Here is a 15,555-nt window from a genome sequence, read left to right as displayed (position 1 = left end):
CATTTGATGGGCAAATAGAAGTTCCCTGCTGAATCGGCAGCAGTGGCTCAGATCCAGGCTAGTCCCCCTATGTGTCCTCTTTGCAGAGGGTTTTGAATACTGTGGGGAACACTCCCTACATGTTTAAGTGAGAAGAGAGATATTAACTTTAGGAGTTCCCACTGTGGCTCAGCGGAAACGAACCCCACTAGCATCCATGAGGATGCAGGTTCTATCCCTGGCCTCTCTCAGTAGGTTAAGGATCCAGCCTTGCTATGAGCTGTGGTGTAGGTCACAGATGTGGCTCAGACAAAAACCTTTAAAGTGTTTTTGTGGGGAAAAAAAGATTTAATTCAGGTTAAAGAAATTAATAGGAAACCTACTCCTTCTCCTACTCACATTTCTAATATTTAATGTTCAGGCACAGGGGACGTGAGTGGGTTACGGACTTGTAGATTCTCTCTGCAATAGTTTTTGGTGGTGCCACAAGGGTAGGGAGAACACGCTGGGATGTAGAGCCTTCAAGTTTCACAGCTGCAAACACCTGGCTGCAGTGGTTCTCAAACCCTAGTGCACACTGAGATGGTGGGGGGCATGTGTTAAATATGCAAACACTGGAGCCACACCCAGACCTACCAAATTAGAATTTCTGGGAGGACCAGGAACCTGCATTTCAATATCTTCCCCACAAGGTGTATCTGATGCAGGTGGTCCTCCAGCAGCACTTTGAAAAATACTCCCTCCACTTCCCCCATTCCTACCCCCTCCTTACATCCTCTACACAAGGTTTTGGACCCAGAGTCACACAACCTCAGTTGGAACTGATTCAGGGCAGACCACGCCTACTCTGGACAGCTGTGACAATTAGAATGATCCTTCCTCAAGCTCAGTTAAAGTGTGTCTCCCCACAGTTTACACACTGATGTGCTTTGCAGAGCTAGTTTCTCCCCCCGCACCCCCCCGGCCCCGATTTGATGATCCTTCAAATACTCAAAACCAAGATCCCATCTGTAGCCAGTTTCCCCAGGTCTCAGCAGCTGATGGTTACAGAGTCCAGTAATGATCCAACCCAACTGTACTGGTCTTAGACCATTTAGGGTAGGACCCACTCACACAGCATCCGTCCTCCATCCCCTAGGGCTCCCGCAGGTCTCTCTTCTCCTGCCTGGGCCCTTCAGCCAAAGCAGGAAGCCCTTTGAGGTCAGTACAGCCCCATAATTACTGCCTTACTGCTGCTGGTGACTGCAATGAAGAGCTGGACCTGGTGGCCCCCGAGCTGCAGCCCCAGGGGCCAGAGCAGCTAGGTCTTCCTGGAGAAACGCAGGGCCCAGCAACTAGCTGATTCCCCTTCAGAGCTCTGGGGGGTTCTGTGCCATGCAGGCCCCTGAGCAGCTCCGTGGGCTTCTCCATAGCTCACAGAGTCCCTGAGAAAAATGCTTCCTTCAGCTCTGCCAGCAACCTCCCTCGGCAAAGGACTCAGTTGAATGCATGTCCCTAGGGCTGGGCCAGGGTCCAGGAACCGATCCTTCTTGTTCTCCCAGGCCCCTCCCTTTGAGGCACAAGCTTCTTTGTGCATTTTACACAGGAAGAACCAAACCAGTCGGGATGCAGGGCCCAATAACCACCAGTTCTGCATGGCCAGCCAGGGTTAGGTCCAGCATGGGACCCCCATCACATGCCTGACCCTCTCGCACAAGCAGGTGTGCCACCTGTGCAATCACACAGGGCTCTCCTCACAAAGGGCTCTGCACTGACTTTATGGTTCTGCCATTGCTGTCATGAATTTTTAATCATTTCATCTGAGAACTCATGCTTTGTAAATGAAATCAGATGGGACAGTGGAGCATGAGTGTGAGCAAAGAAGACATCCCAGGGTGTGGTGTGATATGCACGGTCCCATGTCTGCTGCCACAGTGGGCAGTGGGCAGCATGGGTGCCCAGCAGTTGGCAGAGCAGCTGGGCCAAGACTGGTAGCGATGACAGAGCCCGGAGCAGCAGGAGCAGCGATGGTGGCCCTGGGAAAAAGGAGGGACTCTGCATGAAAGCAGCAGCAGGACCACTGGTGGGAAGCCAGCTTGCCTGTCTGTCCCTAGAACCTACCCCTGCCGCATCTGCACAAAGAATAACCCTCTGACCTGAATGCCAAGATAGGAGCAACAAAGACTCAGACAGCTGTCAGTAAAACTTTGTCAGTAAATTATTACAAAACAAAGGATGCACATGGCAATAAAGCATTTCAGGAAGTTATAGAATTTTTCAGAGTTTGGACTGCAAAATTGCAAAGCAAATAGACACAGCCTTTGAGTAGAAATTTAAATTTAGAAACTATTACATTCAATGGAAAAAGCATACTCTTTTACGCAAAGCTTTAGATAAACCAGTTTTAAGTGAGGAAGACAACTGTAAAATTAATTTTCTTTGTAATTGAAGATACAGTGATAGAGTACATAAACAGATGTGCTGAATTATATAAAATCACAAGGCCACTTTCAATCTCATTTTATGACTTTCACAAGTTACAGGAAATACAAGAGGAAACTTTAAAATACCATTATATAAAATTTCTTTAAAATTAGACTACAAGAAACTGGTTTGTATGAAGAGAAATCTTTTTTAGAAAAATTGCTTCATGAGAATCATCGGCTCTAGCAATACATTTCAAAATTTATCAGAAATTTATCACAATGTTGTTACAGTCTATTAAGCACTCTTAATAGCTCAGTAACACTTGCATCAGCAGAAAGATTATTTTCACAATGAAAAAGATCAGTTGGCCTGCATTTACCAAGAGCGACTCATGCTGCCTTTAATTGTATTGACTGAAAATGAAATGGCTAAAAGTAAAAGTGAATTTGCAGAAAAATCTTATGATCAGTCAATATATCACATCCAAGAGGTATTATTTATTGTCTTTGATAAAATTATGGCACCAAGATGCTCTTCTTTGGCAACTTGTAAATTTTTGTTGCTACTCGTACATTGCTATTTATTACCCTTATGTTTTAGAAGTAAAAAAAAAATTTTTTAAGGAAAAAGCTTTATATTTTAGTATCTATAAGACCACTTTTTTGCCTTTTTTTTTTTAGGGCACTGAGTGAAATGTATTATCTAGACCACCCTGCTCTGCCCACAGCCTTCTCTCTCCCAGGTCCTTCGGTTTTCTTTCTTTCTTTCTTTCTTTCTTTCTTTCTTTCTTTCTTTCTTTCTTTCTTTCTTTCTTTCTTTCTTTCTTTCTTTCTCTCTCTCTCTCTCTTTCTTCCTTTCTTTCTTTTCTTTCTTTCTTTTCTTTCTTTCTTTCCGTCTCTTTGCCTTTTCTAGGGCTGTACCTGTGGCATATGGAGGTTCACAGGCTAGGGGTCCAATCGGAGCCATAGCCACCAGCCTACACCGCAGCTCACGGCAACGCCGGATCCTTAAGCCAATGAGCAAGGCCAGGGATCAAACCCGCAACCTCATGGTTCCTTGTCAGATTCGTTAACCACTGAACCATGACGGGAACTCCTCTTTTATGAGGTATAGTTTTGAATCCTGCTACAACTTTCATGCTGGCTCTCTGTCTTTTGTGCAAGTCTTCCTGACAAAACTGCTTGCAGACCCCTAGGTGTTCTGGCCAGCATGGAGAGGATGCGGTCTCCTAACTCAGGACCAAGGGAGTGGCACTTCCACTGAGGCACTGGGAGGCTGCATTAAGATGTTGGCAGCCTTCTCTCACTGCTGGCCCTGGCTCATTTGCAGTCAACTGAAAAGTCCAAATGATTTCCACCCTCCCTGCTTGCTGTCAAGCTATGCCTCACCCCTTCAGTATGTGTGAATGTGCTTCTTGGACCCCAGTGAAGATCTTATCTGCTCAAATTCCAAATTTTCTGATCTTGTTGAGATGATGTGAGACTCAAATTCTGTTCCCTAAGGCTTTAGCTTTCTGTTATAGCTCCATGGTCATTGTGCCTCCTCTGTTTTTATCTTGGCCACTGATAAACCTGGACTTGCTGGAGGGTGCTACCTAATACAGAAGAAGACAGTACCTGCCAGGCTCTAACGTGACTGAGGCCCTTGGCCTCTCTCTACTCTTTTCTCTGTCTCTTGCTCCTGCCATTAACCCAAATATGTGTGATGCCCCCAGAAGCCTAATCGTTCATTATCTTCCTCCCATTTAGGCATTCTTTTCAGGACACTTGCCCTCAGGAATAGCTCTTGGCAAAAACAGTCTGTGCGTGGATCTCTCTCTCTTCCTGCTTCCTTTGTTTTCACCCCCACCCCCAAATCATAGGGCAGGCAGAAGACATGGCTCCCCTCTGCTATTCCTCTTTGCTGGAGGCAACCTGGGTCTTCTCCAAGCCTAGGTACCACTTAACTAAGTATGTAGCTTTGCGGCAGCAGGAAGAAAAAAGGCAAGTCAAATGCTGAGGTCCTCAGGATTTAATTTCCCTCCCGCAAGAACTTTCTTCAGTCCTTTAATGTTGTGCAGAAGACATGGCTTTGAGAAGATCATCTTATCTCTCTATTTATCTCTAACAAGTTGGGTGTGTATGTCACTCAGGTAACAAAAATTATAAAAGATGAGAGCTTAGGACTGTAGAGAGGCAAGGAGGCAGCAGAGAGTAAGACAATTTCCTGTTTCTTTGGACACCATACCATCACCTCTTCTACATATAAACCATTACATGTGAGTCCTTGTTTCCAGCTTGACCTTGGGTCTACCTTCCAGACAAGTGATCTCATACCTCTGAGTTCAGGTTCACCTATCCCATACCTTCAGGGGCAGGGATTCCTTGGCTGGAGCTGAGGACCCCTCCAATCTTCTCATTACCTGTAACTCAGGTTTCTGAACCTTTGCCTGGCTGAAGCCTCAGAACCCAGGAACCCCCTAGTTCCTCAATCTGAGCATCAGCTTTGCTTTATTCTTTGGCATCCACAGACGCTCTGGCTCTTACTTGCCTGATTCCTGATCTCCATTCTGTCCATGCTCTGCTGATTCCTGGCCCATGCACGTCCTCTCTCCAGGCTTAAGCCTCATCTCCACTGCAACACAAGCCTGCCTCCATTGTCCTGCTTCATTCCCAGCATCTTCTGTCATCTTTGATGCTGGTATAACAAAACAGCTCTGGTTCCTTCCTCATCATTTTACTTACAAGCTGCACAACTTCCTCAGCTGTCCTGGCTATAGTCCTGAATTACGGGGACCATCTTTTCAAAACTAGGCTCTCCTGAAAATCCTAGGAAAGGTGCTTCCTTGCGTCAACTGAACATCGCCCTTGCTGCTCGCACATGAACAGTAGATCCTCCTTTCTTCTGTAGCCAAACCAACTGTTTTGCTTTTACAAACACTGCGTGTTGTGAACAAATGGGCTTTTTATAAATCAGACTATATTGTGAGTGATCCAGAATGACTCTTTATCACCAGGAATCCTGAGAAAAATCTTGCACAATAAAATAACCTACCTTCATTAATGTAACTGCTTCCCACAGCTGAATTTTCATGTATGGGTGTCCTTTTAGTGGTGCTTGGGTTCTCTGCCACCTGACTGGTCCATTGGCTGCTCTGCAAGGCTCTTGGCAGTGTGTCCATGACTCATGGATCTCATCCAAGCTGCATGCGTATCTACCTCATTTATGTATTTATGGAAAACCAGCGCTCTGGATGTTGTGTTTAAAGATTCAAGGCCCTTTCTGAAATGCAGCTTTAAAAAATGTTCAAATTAACTGTGGTTTCTGATGACGACTTTACTGTAGTTGCTTAGCACCAGCAAAATAGAAGTTACGAGTTACAGGTGAAATCTTTATGGAGAAAATGCAGTGGCTGTTCTGCTTTCAACAACAGTCCTCTTGGGGTTGGTACTAGGTACTTTTTGAAGAACAAATCCAAGTCTCAATCATGCCTGGAGGCTGCCTATTTTACAAGCCACAACTCCATTCTGTCCACGCTCTGCTGTTTGTACCTGAAGGCGGGTTGCATGGGGAGGAAGGGCCTGGCTCTGACCGAGCTGCCTCCATCTGTTTAGCTCTGACTATCTCAGGCCCTGCCCTCTTTGGGGGCCTCAGACTTAGAAGGGCCCTGGAGGCTACCCTAGGGTCAAGTCTAGCCATGAAGGCCAGTTAGAGCCTAGCCTTTGCCTCTGGCTGCAAAGGCTGATTTCTCCAGCAACTTTCTATCCAATTCAACAAGACCTCTCTGAGGCTGGCCCTTCCCCTTCCTTCTCCCTCAGTTCTGAGGCTCCCCCCGGGTGAATGTGTGGGGGGCAGGAATTCACTTGCTCCAGAGATAAAGCTTTCAACACAGAGATTCCAGTGCTGATATTCCTCTTTTGGGGTATTTATACTTGAGCTTCAGGGCAAGCAGGGACCTTTGGAGCCAATCTGGGGGCAAAGAGAGGCAGGGAGGCCACTCATTTGCATAGAATCTTGCTCACACACACACACACACACACACACACACACACACACACACCCTACCTCTTTCCTCCTTCCAGCACAGACAATGTGACCAGTTAAAGGAGAGGACTGGTCTACACTGATGTTGGGAAGTGGTGCTATTCTCTCTCTAAGGGGGAAAGATGAGGTTCCAGAGAAATCTAAGCCAGCAGCTGCTTCCCAGTGGGGCAGGACAGATCTGGGCTCAGTATGCACTGGCTGTGTGATCTTGGGCAAGTTACTAAACAGCAAAGGAGGGAATAATAATGGCCAGGTATTTCTCTCTTACTGTGAATTAATATACAGACTAAACAGCTTTCTGAAATTATCCCATTTAATCCTCACAATAATCCAGTGAAGAAGATATCATATCTCTTACTTTTAATGTGGAAAAGCTGAGAAATAAAAATATTTTTTCAGGAACAAAATGTATATTGATGGCTGTCTCCAAATATTACCCCACCACACATAAGAGAAGCACAAATTGTATTAATGGTCAGCAATGACAGGCCCCCATCCATCCATCCATCAAGTAATCTATCCATCTAGGACCCCACAAGCCTCATGCTACTGTCCTGCAATGTTCACCCCACCAATTAATGCTGCTCAACTCTAGAATTTCAGGTTAATGGAGAGTACTGAATGATCCAGAAATAAACCAATGGACAGGAAAATTTATGAGAACAGAAGTTCTAGGAGAGGACCAAGGAGAGGGCTAGAATGGCCATCACTTCCAGAAATCTCACCTATCATCTGCCATGGGAATGTTCCACAGCTGGGGAAGGTTACTCCTCCTGCCCTCACAATGCTAGAAGAGCTGCCTACTGAAGTCCTGGCCTCCAAATGTGTGATGAGCAGATTTAAAAATTCTTCTCTTCTTCATCTTCCCTATTCTATTCCCTAAAACTCTGATGGGAATAGAACTGTGGTAGGTTTTAGATAACAACCTCACAGCCTTAATTTTATTTATCTGACAAGTTTGACTCTAGAGACACCAGCTGTAAGCTTATGCAAAACAGCATGGAAATTATTAACTTTCCAGCCAAAGTTTCTACTACCCTCATAACAGGACTGCAGGGCTGATTTTAACAAGGCTGTCACTTTTGGGGAAAAACAAAGCAAAACAACTCTGTGCAAGCTCTGCACAAGAGGCAGCAAAAGGGACAACTGAACTTGAAATCAAATTTCCCAGGGAAGTTTTCTCCCCTGGCTTTGCAGTCTTGTTCCTGCTCCCCAAATAGTCACAGGCCATGAGGGAGTTCAGGAACAAACACTTATGGTTGTCAGGGGCATACTTGCTTCCCTATTTATCAGACTATCTATTCTGGGGATGGCAGGCTTGGAGCAAGAGAAGCAACAGAAGACTAAAGAAAGACAATAGGAGTTCCCTGCGTGGCTAGTGGAAACAAATCTATCATCCACGAGGATGCAGGTTCAATCCCTGGCCTTGCTCAGTGGGTTAAGGGTCCTGTGTTGCCATGAGCTGTGGTGTAGGTCACAGACACAGCTCGAATTCCGAGTTGCTATGGCTGTGGCTGTGACCCCTGGCTACAGCTCTAATTTGACCCCCAGCCTGGGAACCTCCATATGCCATGGGTGCAGCCCTAAAAAGACAGACAGACAGAAAGAAAGAAACATGAAAAATCTATATAAGAGGAGGAAGGGACAAAAACAGAAATAAGCACAAGACCCTCTTTCCCAGGTGGCTTGAAGTATCTGGACCTAAAGATTAATGAGCCTGTGTAGCTGGATGTTAAAGGAGCTTGGGCTTGAGGGACTCTGAGATGAACTGGGCAAGGAAGGGTTAACCACCAAGGGAAGGAAGGTGGGTCAGGCACGCTGGGGGGAGGGGATGAGGGAGAGCATCCAGGATGGGGGAACCAGAGAGCCCAAGAATGTGGGACCTGACAAGGGAAGAAGGCAGTGAATTTGAAACCTTGGGAGGACTTGATAAGAGGCAGTGAGGAGGAAGAAGAGAGTCCCACAGTAGGTACTCTCAGAGGAGGCAGGGGGACGGGTCAGTATTAGGACAGGAAAGGGAACAGACAAAAATCAAGGCAGGTCCAGGGTTATAGACACCAGGCAGACTGGCAGACAAGAGAGACTACAACACAGTAGATAATCCAACAATGAAAGTAGAATCGGATTTGTCAGAGCCAAGACCACAAGGTCAGCATGGGACTGATAGGAATGGAGCAGGATAGTTACACAGGTAGTTGTAGAAGTCCCAGTAGGGGACCAGAGCTAGAGAGGGAAACCTAGGGAACTTTGGGAGACCCTTGTAAGATAATAATCACTCAAGAAAGCCATCAGAACATTGTGGGATGAAGCAGGCTTGCTTAACTATAAAACCATAAATAGAAATTCCTATTGTGGCTCAGTGGCGACAACCTGACTAGTATCCATGAGGATGTGAGTTCGATTCCTGGCCTCACTCAGTGATTAAGGATCTGGCATTGCTGTTGCTGTGGTATAGGCCAGCAGCTGCAGCTCCAATTCAACCCAGAGCCTGGGAACCATATGCCGCGGGTGCAGCCCTAAAAATACAAATATAAAAATTAAAAAAAAAAAAAAACCATAAATAAAAGCATGAGATATACCTCTGGTCATTAAGTGAAAGATAAAATGAGGCCTGCATTCAAGTTCAGCATGATAACGATTCTTAGGACCACGGACAGGAATTTAAGGAAAAGATGACATTCCAAAGTAGGAGATCCTCATTATATGGAAACCTGAGATGATTCAACACATTTTAGCCCATGTTACCACCCTTCTGCTGCCTTGAAGAAGCACCATGACAGTCCTAGTTTGATCTCATGGTTCAAATACTCTCTTACCCGATATGAAGGAGGAGCTAGTGACGCTAGCCTGACGTCTACCTGAAGAATGAGGAAGAAGGTGGTCTTTTCCTACTCCCCCACTTTCCTTGGGTTATGAAAATGTAACCCACCTCATCCTCTGGGCAGAGCCTCCTTGCTTGTATCTCTTACAATTGTCCTATCTTAATAAGTCTATTACTTGCCTATCACTTTGTCTCTCACTAAATTCCTTCTGTGCTGAGACAAAAAGAACCTGAACCTCAGTAAGTCCAGATACTAGGTGATTCTAATTTAAAAACAAAACAAAACAAAAAAAAACAAAAAAAAAAACCCATAGGTTCAAGTTCCAAGCTGGGTTCTGGCTGGGTTCAATTCCCAGCATGTGCGTTCAAGTCCAAATCTGGGTTTCAAGTCTGGGGTGTTTCAATTTCAGGACCAGCAGCCTAGGTGTGGATGCTGGCCCATCACAGCTGCCATAGAGCTCCTCAATCCAACTTTTCAGACTAAGGTCATTGGCCCAGAGCCTGGGACCCAGTGTTGAATTTGCAGGGGAGTGGTAGGATGGGACAGGTTATTGGGATTGGGTGGAGGGGCTTCAGTCCTGACATCCTGCATAATTTGAAGTGCAAAATTGTCACTGCTTAGAGCAGTAGTTCTCAGATCTCATCCCATATTAGAATCACCTGGGAGCTTTAAAAGACACTGAGACCAGGCCAAGCCCTCTCCCCCAACCCAACGGACCCGGCACCAATGAAATGAGAATCCATGATTCTCCAGGCGTGTCCTATACCAGCCAAGGTTGAAAACCACTGATGTACCAGGCAAGTGTGGCACTACTGACAACCACTAAAGGTGTCAACCTGTGACTATCGAGCATTTGAAATGAGACTAGTTTGAATTGAGATGTGCTCTAAGCCTAAAACACAGGCTTATTTGGAAAACAGCCTCAGAAAAAAGACTACAAAGTACTTTGTTAATAGCAAGATACTTGTTGAAGAGATACTTGGGATATCTTGGGTTAAATAACATTGACTATCCCGTCGTGGTGCAGTGGTTAACGAATCCGACTAGAAACCATGAGGTTGCAAGTTCGATCCCTGGCCTTGCTCAGTGGATTAAGGATCCAGCATTGCCGTGAGCTGTGGTGTAGGTTGCAGACGTGGTTCGGATCCCGTGTTGCTGTGGCTCTGGTGTAGGCTGGCGACTGCAGCTCCGATTCAACCCCCAACCTGGGAACCTCCATATGCCACTGGAGCAGCCCAAGAAAAGGCAGAAAGACACACACCAAAAAACCAACAACAACAACAAAAAATAGATTATTATTAAAATCAGCTCCACCTGTTGTGCCCGACTGTGGCTGCTAGAAAATTTACACTCAGGCGTTTAGTTTGCATTACATTTCTTTTGAGAAGTGCTGTGCTAGAACTTCTCTGTTCCAATTCACAAAGCACACAAACAAAACTGCTTTTCCAATATTGCTGCTGCAGATGGCAATGGGCTGGGAAAAGAAGCTCTTATCACAGTTTGTAATTCTGTATTTATTTGTGTGTCTACTCATTTAGTGCCTGATTTCGTCAAGGGACCCTCCATCTTGTTTACCTCTCTATTTCAGCACCTAGCTGAGTATCTGGGACAAAGTAACAGCTCAGTAAATACTTGTTAAGTGAATGGATGGAGGAATGAATGAAAGGATGAACCAACCCAGATCTTTTTCTTATTGCTGCATTCCCTAGACACAGGGGTTCCTCAGTAAGAGTCTCCTGCTAGGGCTTGTAAGGCAAAAAAAGGGGCCGTTTTTGCATAGAAGGGAAGGGCTGAAGCTGAGGTGAAGTGCAAAGATCTTTGGCAGCAGGTGTAGCTGCGGTCAAATCCAGGTTCGACCAAGGCAGTTCACTTAGCCTCTCGAACTCTGTGATCTGTCTTACCTACAACATGGCCATAAGATTATCTCACAGGGTTATTGTGTTATGAAGGTTTCGCAGGGCCTAGCACATTGTAAGGCAGGCATTGATTTAAGAGGGAAAATGAGGGGAACAGAATTAGTCTCTGGGAAGTGATAGGTTCTCCACAGGAGGTTGCAGCCCAGCTTTGCCTCCTGGGGAGCAAACGTGCTACCCTCGCCTGAACTGAGGACACTGAGTTCTTCAAAGCTGGGCTCTCTGTGCCTTTGGGCAGTTTATGACAATGCAGGAACTTGTGGAAGAAATGAAATTTCTAAAGTCTTTGTGTTACATAAAAAGATGTTTGCTTGGCTAATAGCACAGCCTTTCCCAGCTGAGCACTCCTTAGGCAGAACTTTGGGAGGAGGCTCAGATTCGGATCAGGACCCCAGGAGATGGGCAGGAGTCGTTTGCACACCTATCTTGTCTGGCACAGATAGGGTTTCCTCCTTATCTAGCTCACAAAGGCCATGACATGACTATGGGGAAAAAAGAGGAGCTGTTAGGAAACAAGAGGCTAACCAGTATGTCCAAAATGTTCTAGTTTGGCCAAACAGTATATACGAAGAGCCCTATTTATCCGGATCACAACTGAAGGGGAAAACTGGGGGTGATTGTCAAAGACATAAAGAAAGAAAGCTTATTCTTTCCTTTGGGGCTATTCATAGTTAATATTCAAGCTAAATGTATCCAGATAAAGAAAAAGCTATCTGCGTGGATATGTTTTAGTAATTTATGGTCTCTTCAAGATGGATAGATACACACGTGTGTGCCCAGCCTGACACAGTGGTGATCAGCAAAAGATTCTACACAACCTCATTCCCAGGCTTGAAATCCTCTACAGCCAGAGGGACATATGTGTAACAGGTCAGCTCTTACAGTTGTAAAGCCTGCAGAATCATTAATGCTATCAAAGCCCACATTGTTTGCCACCAACAGAGGGAGTAAAACGTCAAAATAGGATGGAAAATAATAAACTGGCCAAGATGTGTGCAGAAAATGGATAGAACAGGCCAGATGCACTGCCTATGGCCCTTAGGTTGTTAGGTCTACAGCACACAGATTCCTGAGAATCTACTCTCATGAAATATTAATGAGTGAGACTCTGGTTTCCTCCTCAGTAGTTAGACCAACAGAATATTCCTGAGCCAGATAACATTGTTATATTGCAGGGCATTAACAAGGGTGTCGAGGAACCACTTACAGGCTCCAGAAACCCTACCACCCACCTGGACCGACAGGGCCGTGGCATAAAGCCTCATGCCTGGTCAAGTTTCATCAGCAGAAACCATTGCTTAAGCCTCCTTGGAAAGGGCTTTAACAAGTTCTATTGTCTGTGAATGTACTGTCCAGTGCCAAGGCCTTTGTCTTGGAGCCATGCCTCCCACAGAACGAAGATACGGAACACAAGTCTGAAGTATTCATCTTCATGTTTCTCATAGATACATGCATCAAATCACTTCCAAATTGAGTCCAGACTCCACTGGATTACCCACAGAAGCTCTTGGCAGTGACCTGAAACCACACGGACAGCTGGCCAACCAACTCTAACCATGACCTGCTGACTAGTAATTCATCCTCATGTTCCAGACTTGTCCAGCAACCACTGCAAGCCAACTCTAAGTGCATTCCATCCTGCAACTCTCAGCCAGACTCAGGAAAAGCTCCAGTAAGATGGCACTTAGCCTTTTTGACTCCATTTCTCTCTCTCTCTCTCTCTCTCTCTCTCTCTCTCGATTCTAATTTGGCACAGATAAGCTCAGACCTGCAACTGTCTCAATAAATTAAGGTTTGGCCTTGGCCACCTTTAATCACCTCTGGGACCCAACCAAACCTATAACATTTTAAAGGCAGAATTAGTCTATCGATTCTGTATTGATGGATTCAATTATACCGTGGTAACAAATAACCATCAAATCTCTGTGACTTAAAACAAGGCTTTTTACCTCTTGTTTGCTTGTATGTCCATATAAAGACAGCGGGAGCTCTGCTTCACATCATCCTCCCTCATCTACAGTAGTTGGGACCATTTGGTGCAGAGATAAACACTCCTACTCATGTCAAGAGCATGGAGAAGATTTTGGAGTCTTGAGTCAGGTTTCTGAGAAACAGACAGGCATTTGTGTGCAGGATGGCAGTTCCTCGGAACAACACCTGTAAGGGAGTGAGGAAGCAGGAATGAGCACAGGAGATGCTGACTTGTAACACGGTTACAGCAGTGGCCTCAGCCAATTCTATGGGGAGCTCTGGCACTGGGATGGTCCTTCTGAACTGTGCCAAATTGAGGCAAGAGAGCCTCAGCTTGCTCTTCCTATAGCTCCCTTTAGCGGAGGGCAGTTCTTAAAGAGGCTCAGGTGGGAACAGTCAGTAGCCAACACTCATGTCAGTTTAGGGGATGGAAGCCTTGGCCCAGGATGGAAGGACATGAGCATCCACTTCAGTCCACTGCTGGCACTGGTCAAGACCCCTGGATTTGTATAGTCAGTTCAATCCATTTGGGAACAGCTCTTTTGGGATTCTGGTTGGTCCCCTCTGACACGTACCAGAGGAAGATTAGAGGGATGATCTATAAGCCAAGAGGCTGCTATTGGCCTCAAGGTCACAATTACCCATTCTTCTCAGTGCTGATTTTGTTTTTCAAGCTGTCTAACTTGATGGGATGATCCAAACCATCACCCCTGAGCTGATGGTCTGTATCCTGTTGTCCCCTGTTCATGTCTGGTGCACTTGTCAATTTACCATTAGAAGAGGCAGGAGAGTACCAAGAAAAGCCCTAGTACATCACCTGGTATCAACCTTATTCTTCCCTGTCCTCTCTGTGTAACTGCAGTCCTACATCCTCCTGATGATCAGGGTCAATTACCCCTGCTAATATAGGGGCTCTTTTTCTGGCCTCCTTATTTTGGCACAAGGAGCTTAAGGTGACTAGGCAGCAGCCGAGGCTTAAAGTTTAATGGGGCACTTATATGTTCCCTGGTGCAAATGGTTCCCTCTGAGGATTGGGCCCCCAGACATACAGAGTCTAATGTTGCAGCAATGAGAAGCACGAATAATTCAGGTGGACACTGGGAATGCTGGTAGGCAGGGCCTTTCCTACTTGTACCCCTTCATTCCTAGATCCATGTTCTCTATCTGTTGGGGACACCAAATCATACATTATCTTTAATATAGGGTAACGGCATCATAGAGGATAGCACCTCACCTACATAGAGTTTAGAGCTCCCTCTATGGCAGATGCTTGCCACGGGGCCTTAATTAGCAATACGAAGGTCTTCCCTCTACATGCTCACTCCCTCCCATAGGTCCGCCTACATGCTCTTCTCAGACCCCAGACTGTAATCTTCCTCCTTTCAGGCCCTCTGGCCAACAGGCTTGGTCATTTTCCATAACCACGAGTTGTATATTCCTCCTTCAATTCCTACTCCAAAGTCAGTGACCATGTGTTCTACCCAATGAGGGGATTTTCCCTTAACATTGATTTTCAGACCAGCCATGAGTGGGACTGCAGTGCCATGGCAGTAGATTTGGGGCTAGCATCTCTAAATCAAGCCAACAGACCCTTGAACCAATCTCAGCCTTTTTCTTTCTTCATCAGCTTGGCTGTCAGGCATCCCTCATGTGGTCATACATTTTATCTGAAGGTGAGACATTGGTACCACAGTGGTGGATGACATGGGGATCTGGGTCATCTAACATAGCTTACACTTGCCCTCTGGCCTTGCTCATGCCCATTCCCAGATGTACACTTCCATCATGCACAGATTGCTGTTGGGCCTGCTGACTTGATGACCTGATAGGCTGGACACCACCCAGTTCATGATGGGTAGCTCTGGCCACACGGTCACCTATCAGATGCTCCATCTCTATCAGGGCCAGTGGCATGCCAGGAGCTATTTTTCAAATAGTGTATAGTTCTCCTCTGCAGATGACACGACCTTGCTCCAGGACCCCAGGGGTCTGCATTGTGATTCTCCAACTGGAGCATCTCATTACCTTCACATGGTGTTTTTCCACCACAAATAACTTTAATATCAACAGGACCCACTCCTGATATCATTTGACTCAAGCAATACGGCTCTTGCATTGCATCCTAGACTCGCTGTCATTCAAAGCTGATAGTGTTCCATGCTACCTGGTAAATGAGTCAGAGCAATATCACTAAGGGGCCTCCAGATCTTGAAGAGGCCTACCAAGCACTGGCTTCTTCCTTAGTGGTAAAGAGTTCGCTGATGTGATAGTGATGTTATGTTCTTCTCAGGCATTATATCAGGTGGGACAGGATGTTGATGTGTCTCATTACTGGTGATGTTACTTTGGCCACTTGTTAAGATGGTGCTGTCAGGTTTCTCTTCTGTAAAGTTTGATTATACACACCCCCCTCCCCACCCCCACCCCTTGGTAATTCGTGC

At 45.8% G+C, this 15,555-nt stretch overlaps 1 long non-coding RNA gene across 1 annotated transcript in view; it reads right to left on the bottom strand.

Annotated features, from left to right (window-relative positions):
• Nucleotides 1-5,520, bottom strand: part of LOC146397653 (uncharacterized) — a 32,322-nt gene extending 26,802 nt beyond the window's left edge. The window contains exon 1 of the long non-coding RNA XR_014822651.1: nt 5,419-5,520. This is a non-coding gene — a long non-coding RNA (uncharacterized LOC146397653). The remainder of the gene's footprint in view (nt 1-5,418) is intronic.
• Nucleotides 5,521-15,555: the final 10,035 nt, after the last annotated feature.

Source organism: Sus scrofa, chromosome 13, assembly GCF_054392235.1.
Source record: "Sus scrofa isolate SSC_HxYL_T2T_F1_AM1 chromosome 13, Sscrofa_HxYL_maternal_Yorkshire_Landrace_v2.0, whole genome shotgun sequence".
Taxonomy (NCBI): Eukaryota; Metazoa; Chordata; class Mammalia; order Artiodactyla; family Suidae; genus Sus; species Sus scrofa.
The sequence above is the reverse complement of the archived record's forward strand: the minus strand, read 5'-3'. Positions and strand labels throughout refer to the sequence as shown.